The following is a 7,432-nucleotide window of genomic DNA, read 5'->3' as shown; positions in this document are numbered from 1 at the left end:
GAGGCGGCTGGGCCGCGGGGGCTTCCCGCGGGCCTGGCGGGCCGGCGGCGCTTAAGCGGTCCCCCGGGCCATGTGGCGGCGGCTGAGTGGCGGCGGGGTGGAGCGGACGCTGTCCGGCGCGGGCCGAACACGTCCGTCGGCGCGGGGAGATCTGTTTTTTTAGGAGGAGGACGGGGAGGAAGACGAGATCCGAAAGGAGGGGTGTATATATAGGCATAGAGGGAGCTAGGAGAGTCCAAATGAGGTGCGGTTTTCGCCCACGCGATCGTGATCGAACGCTCTAGGACATGGAGCAGAGTTTGGTGGGTTTTGGGCCAAATTTGGAGGGGTGTTGGGCTGCAACACACACGAGGCCTTTTCGGTCCCTCGGTTAACCGTTGGAGTATCAAACGAAGTCCAAATGATACGAAACTTGACAGGCGGTCTACCGGTAGTAAACCAAGGCCGCATGGCAAGTCTCGGTACAATCCGGAAATGTTTGATCCCCACACACGAAAGAAATCTAGAAAAGGCCACCGGAGGAGAACGAAGCGCCGGAATGCAAAACGGACAACGGGGAAAATGCTCGAATGCATGAGATGACCGTGTATGCAAATGCAATGCACGTGATGAGATGATAAGAGATGCACGAAAAAGAAAAACAACACACGGAGACAAAGACCCGAACCCGAGAAATAAATATAACTTAGCGCCGGAGACGGCAAGAGTTGGATACAAATATGGAAAGTATATCTGGGGCGTTACAACACTCCACCACTACGAAAAGATCTCGTCCCGAGATCTAGGACTGAAAGAACTCCGGGTACTCAGAACGGAGGTGATCCTCGCGTTCCCAGGTAGCTTCACGATCGGAATGGTGAGACCACTTGACTTTGAGAAATTCGATTGACTTGTTGCGAGTCTTGCGTTCAGTCTCTTCAAGAATAGCAACTGGATGCTCACGATAAGACAGATCTTCTTGGAGCTCAATGTCCTCGAAGTTGACGGTGCGGTCAGGAGTCTTGAAACACTTTCGAAGCTGAGAGACGTGGAACACATCATGAACATTTGCAAAGTTTGAAGGAAGCTCAAGTTGATAGGCGAGGTCGCCTCTCTTGCTGACAATCTTGAAAGGTCCCACGTATCTAGGGGCAAGCTTACCTTTGATACCGAAGCGACGAGTACCTTTCATAGGAGAGACACGGAGGTAAATGTGATCTCCGATCTCGAAAGCCAGATCACGGTGCTTACTGCCATAGTAGCTCTTCTGGCGGGACTGGGCTGCTTTGAGGTTATCACGAATGAACTTGCACATTTCTTCTGCCTCTGTGATCAGGTCATTACCCAACAGCTGACGTTCACCGGTTTCAGACCAGTTGAGAGGGGTACGGCACTTCCTGCCATATAGAATTTCAAAGGGGGCCTTGCCCGAACTTGCTTGAAAGCTGTTGTTGTATGATAATTCAGCATAAGGAAGACAGTCCTCCCACTTCATGCCGAAAGAAATCACACAAGCCCTGAGCATGTCTTCGAGAATCTGGTTGACATGCTCGACTTGACCGCTTGTTTGAGGATGGAAAGCTGTGCTGAAGCGGATGTTGGTGCCCATGGCCTTCTGAAAAGAATCCCAAAACTTGGAGGTAAAGATGCTGCCACGGTCTGAAGATATCACTTGAGGAATACCGTGCAGAGAGACAATACGAGAGGTATAGAGTTCCGCCAATTGAGCTGTAGTGATCGACTCTTTGATAGGCAGAAAGTGAGCCACTTTGGTGAGCTTGTCGATGACAACGAATATAGCATCATTGCCACGCTTGGACTTTGGGAACCCAGTCACGAAGTCCATTTCAATGTGGTCAAACTTCCATTCTGGAATGGAAAGAGGTTGGAGGAGACCTGCTGGCCTTTGGTGTTCTGCCTTCACTCTTCTGCAGACATCACACTCGTTCACGAATTGAGCGATCTCGCGCTTCATTCGAGTCCACCAATAAGCTTGCTTGAGATCCTGAAACATCTTCATACTACCAGGGTGGATGGAGAGGAGAGAGTTGTGAGCCTCGTTCATGATCACCTTACGAAGTTCACCTTTGGGCACAACAATTCGATCCTCGAAGAAGAGAGTGTCCTTGTCATCAAGTCGGTAGCACTTGTACTTGGACTGACTCTTTGCAATACCAATCTTCACCTTCTTCACCATATCATCAAGAAGCTAGGCTTGACGAATCTGGTCTTCCAAGGTAGGAGAAACTTGAAGGTTGGCGAGGAAACCTTGAGGAACAATTTGCAGATTAAGTTTGCGGAAAGCTTCACAAAGCTCGGGTTGATAAGGCTTGAGAATCAGACTGTTGCAATATGCTTTTCTGCTCAAAGAGTCAGCAATCACATTGGCCTTGCCTGGACTATACTCGATACTCGGATTTTTACTCTTGAATCATTTCGACCCATCGAGTCTGCCTGAGGTTGAGATTAGGCTGAGTGAAGATGTACTTGAGACTCTTGTGATCAGTGAAAATATCCACTTTCCTTCCCAATAGAAGATGTCTCCAAGTCAACAAAGCGTGCACAACTGCCGCCAACTCGAGATCATGAGTGGGGTAGTTCTTCTCATTAGGCTTCAACTGACGAGAGGTATAAGCAACAACTTTCTTCTCTTGCATCAGTACAACACCGAGACCTTGGAGAGAGGCATCACAAAAGACCTCGTACGACTTGGTTTCATCAGGCGGAGTCAGAACTGGAGCAGTGATCAATTTCTATTTCAAAGTGTTGAAAGCAATATCACACTCCGGAGACCAAACGTACTTGACGTGCTTCTGAAGAAGATTTGAGAGAGGCTTCGCGATCTTGCAAAAGTTTTCAACGAATCTTCTGCAATAGCTTGCGAGACCGAGGAAACTGCGGAGTTGCTTTACGTTCTGAGGAGGTTCCCAATTCACAATTGCGGACACCTTCTCGGGATTCACGGAAATGCCCTTGGCAGAGATGATATGACCAAGATAAAGAACCTCATCGAGCCAAAATTCACACTTGGAGAACTTGGCGTAGAACTGATGTTCCCTGAGCTTGTCAAGAACCAAACGCAAGTGCTTGGCATGATCTTCCTTATTCTTCGAGAAAACCAGAATGTCGTCGAGATAGACCAAAACGAAGTCATTGGTGTAGGGGCTGAAGATGAAGTTCATCATGCGAGAGAACGTCGGAGGAGCGTTGGCGAGGCCAAAAGACATGACGGTGTATTCATATGAAGCAAAGCTTGTTCTGAACGCCGTCTTGGGAATATCTTGCTCACGAATACGAATCTGATGATAACCCATACGGAGATCAAGCTTGGAGAATACTTGAGCACCTTTTAGTTGTTCGAACAGCTTATTGATGTTGGGAAGTGGGTATTTGTTCTTGATGGTCTTCTTGTTCACTGGACGGTAATCAACACAAAGTCGACTCGATCCATCCTTCTTATTCACAAAAAGAACACCACAACCCCACGGAGAAGAACTAGGCCGAATGAGACCCAATCTTTCTTGCTCATCGAGTTGGTTCTTCAGCTCCTTCAACTCTTCAGGTCCGAGCTTGTAGGGACGTTTGCACACAGGTTCCGTACCGGGCTCAAGTTCAATAACAAATTCAACCGGCCGGTTTGGAGGCATCCCTGGGAGTTCTTCTGGAAAGACGTCTTGATACTCACAAACAACCGGAATCTGCAAAATAGCATCCAATTCACCCTTCTCATTGAGGGAAAACAACCGGATGGTATTATCCCGAGCGGCAAAGACAATGACATCCTCAGACGAATGAGTCAGTTGAATCTGCCTGGCTGCACAATCAAGCTGAGCTTTATGCTTAGAGAGCCAGTCCATCCCGAGAATAAGATCGATATCCGAGTTACCAAGAACCATAGGAGAAGCAAGAAACTTGAAATCGCCCATCGTGATAGCGACATCTGGCACCTCCAGACTTGCACTCAAACGTTTGCCAGGAGAAACGATATCCATATGTTTACCCAAATGAGAAGAAACGAACTCATGCTTGGTAAAAAATGGCTTTGACATGAAACAATGCGATGCACCCGTGTCAAAAAGAACTTTTGCAGGAATATCATTAATAGGAAGGTTACCCATGATGACATCTGAAGAATCCTCAGCCTGAGCTGCATTCAGCATATTGACCTTGGCGTGCTTGGGATTGTGCTTGACCACAGCTGTACTTGCCGATCTGACAGGAGGAGGAGGAGGAAGACGCCTTTGGTTGGTACACTTGTTGGCATAGTGACCCTTCTGTTGGCACTTGTTGCACGTGACCTCTGAAAGCGGACGGTGATACGGAGCACTCGGTCTTGGAGGTTGAGACGAAGACTTGTTCTGAAAACCTGGGTTGGGTGGGTGGGAGAAACCACTGCCACCTTTGCTCTTCTATTGAAACGGCTGACGGAACGGAGGAGGAGGAAGCCAATACTTCTGCTGCTTGGCCACTTGAGTAGAGGAAGACGGAGTAACATCTCTGGCACGCTTCCTGGAAGCATCACACCTCAACTGAGCAGCCTCTTATTTTAGTGCCATGTTGTAGAACTCATCATATCTCAACGGCTCAAAGAGGACAAGAGCGAGCTGAATTTCCTCACGAAGACCACCCCTGAACTGATAGATCATGCTCTTCTCATCAGGAACATCCTGCTTGGCAAAACGGGCGAGCTTCTGGAACAACTTGTTGTAGTCGTAGACAGACAAAGAGCCTTGCTTCAGATTGCGGAATTCCTGACGCTTACTCTCAACCACACTTTGAGGGATGTGATGAGCGTGGAAATCTTGACGGAAATCATCCCAAGTGATAACACGTCCACCTCTGGAATCCTTATACTGCTGGAACCATTCTGCAGCCTGATCTTTAAGCTGGAAAGAAGCGAACTTGACGAAATCTTTAGGCCTGACGTTGCTGCATTCAAAATGCTTGCCCAGATCCACTAGGCAATCGTCAGCATCGGTAGCCTCAACACAACTGCTGAACGTCTTTGGACCATTTGCGAGGAACTGGTTCAGTGTAGCAAAGTGGTGCTGATTGTTGCCTTGATTCCCTTGACTGCCTTGATTCCGCTCTTGGAGGATTTGCATGATCAACTGTGTATTTGCATTAGTAGCGGCCATCATAGCTTGCCATGCTTCCGGAGGAGGCGGGGGTGGAGGCGGATCAGGATTCGGAGTCGTGCGCGTTGGAGGAGCCATCCTGAACAGGTTGACCACCATTAGCACATTGATAGACAACAATATAGAAGCTGAATCCAACGGAATGAATATTGCAACATAAAGTCTTCACATCCGAACAAAATGAACGAATGCACTTCTCTTGAAGTGGTCACACATTCCTAAATTGCGAAGCCACGAAGAATCAGGTAGAAGGGGTACATCAACGAGGGATGGAATCAACATATGACGTCGAAGCAAAACGAATGCCACAACTCGAAATAAAACCAAGGGTTGGCTTGCGGAATAAGCTGGAACACAGATATGATAGAAATTTCATCCGAAGTTTTCGTGGTGGGACCTACACGGGCTCGATCGTACAGCACCATCATGTACAAAGCAGTGCACATGACATACGAAGCGTCCCCGAGTCAGCATAGCCAAGGACTCTTTAAGACACAACGAGACCACTGTAAAATCGACCGTGAATAGGCGAACCACTAGACGTCGAACCCCAATTTCATATCATACACCTGTGGGAAAGATATCCTAAGGCTACTTGAATTCCCACCTATGAAACTCCCGAAATTCCCCGATTATGCAATCAGGTGTTGGGGATACAGGGGAAGCATAATATCTCACCCAAGCTAGCAAATCCTACATCCAGCTGTATCCATCCTTTAACACATAACCAAGAAACCTTCGGAAACCATCTACCTCAACCTTCGAAAAGCATCCGTTATACCAGTTATGGCGATACTCCCGAACTCCCGCCCCGGTACTGGGTGGCGTCGAGGTTATCTCACCAACGAACTGCATAAAGGAGATTTCCGATGTCGCGCACATATCTCAAGTATACCAGAATTGCAACGATAAAATTTTGACGACAACACCTCGGAGCTCAACTCCCCGGGACACTGCCACAACCCCTAAATACAGGAGGCACCAAGAACAATGTTCTCGTCACAAAACCATCGGAACAAATCCAAAATACTCGCGTGATCCTAAAATTTTTTTTTGTGAAATTTGAGAAGGGAAGAGTCAAAACTCTACGTCAGGATGCCTTACCAGAGCGATGAGGAGGCTGGGAAGAAAAAGAATTCCTAAGCTCTCCGATATATAATTCCTAAGGACTCAAAACATTTTTCTAGACACAACTCGGCTGCTAAAAACGATCAAGCAATGGGGGATCCTAAGGTCGGGGAAGGCTCTGATTACCAACTTGTAACGCCCTCGATGCGGCTATAGCTCCCACGTGTCGAGGCACGACTTAGAGACATAACCGCATTGAAAGCAATGTCACAAGTCAGGCAATCATTACAACATCCCATGTAATACATAATAAAAGGGGGAGATAACATAGTTGGCTTACACCCGCCACGTCACATCAGAGTACATAAATAACATCCATCAAACAAACACTCATGGCCCGACTACGGCGCTAAAATAGAAAAGAACCCAACATGCGACAAGGCCCTGAATCGATCCCCAACTAGGCACCACTACTGATCATCGGGAAAGGAAACATAATAACGCTGAGAGTCCTCGTCGAACTCCCACTTGAGCTCGTACTCGTCACCTGGAGCGAAATCACCTGGACCTGCATCTGGAGTTATAGTATCTGTGTGCCACAGGGACTCAGCAATCTCGCACCCTCGCGATCAAAACTATTTAAGCTCATAGGAATGGATAAGGCAAATATATGTGGAGCTGCAGCAAGCGACTAGCATATGTGGTGGCTAACTTATACGCAAAAGAGAGCGAGAAGAGAAGGCGAAGCACGAGCGAGAAGCTAAAGGAACATCCTGCGCAAGCATAACTCCAACACCGTGTCCACTTCCCGGACTCCGCCGAGAAGGGGCCATCACGGTAACACACACGGTTGATTCATTTTAATTAAGTTTAGTTCAAGTAATCTACAACCGGACATTAACAAATTCCCATCCGCCCATAACTGCGGGCACGACTTTCGAAAGTTCAATCCCTGCAGGGGGTCCCAACTTAGCCCATAACAAGCTCTCACGGTCAACGAAGGAATAGACCTCCACCCAAGACACACCGATCAGACTCGGTATCCCGGTACAACAAGATGATTCGACAGGTCAAAACAAGTCCAGCAACACCGCCCGAATGTGCCGACAAATCCCGATAGGAGCTGCACATATCTCTTTCTCAGGGCACGCTCGGATAGGTCAAGCTACGAGTAAAACCAACCCTCGAGTTTCCCCGAGGTGGCCCCGCAGGCTGCCTGGTTCGGACCAACACTCAGAGGAGCACTG

Source organism: Triticum dicoccoides, chromosome 7B (assembly GCF_002162155.2).
Source record: "Triticum dicoccoides isolate Atlit2015 ecotype Zavitan chromosome 7B, WEW_v2.0, whole genome shotgun sequence".
NCBI lineage: Eukaryota > Viridiplantae > Streptophyta > Magnoliopsida > Poales > Poaceae > Triticum > Triticum dicoccoides.
Note: the sequence above shows the minus strand (reverse complement) of the source record.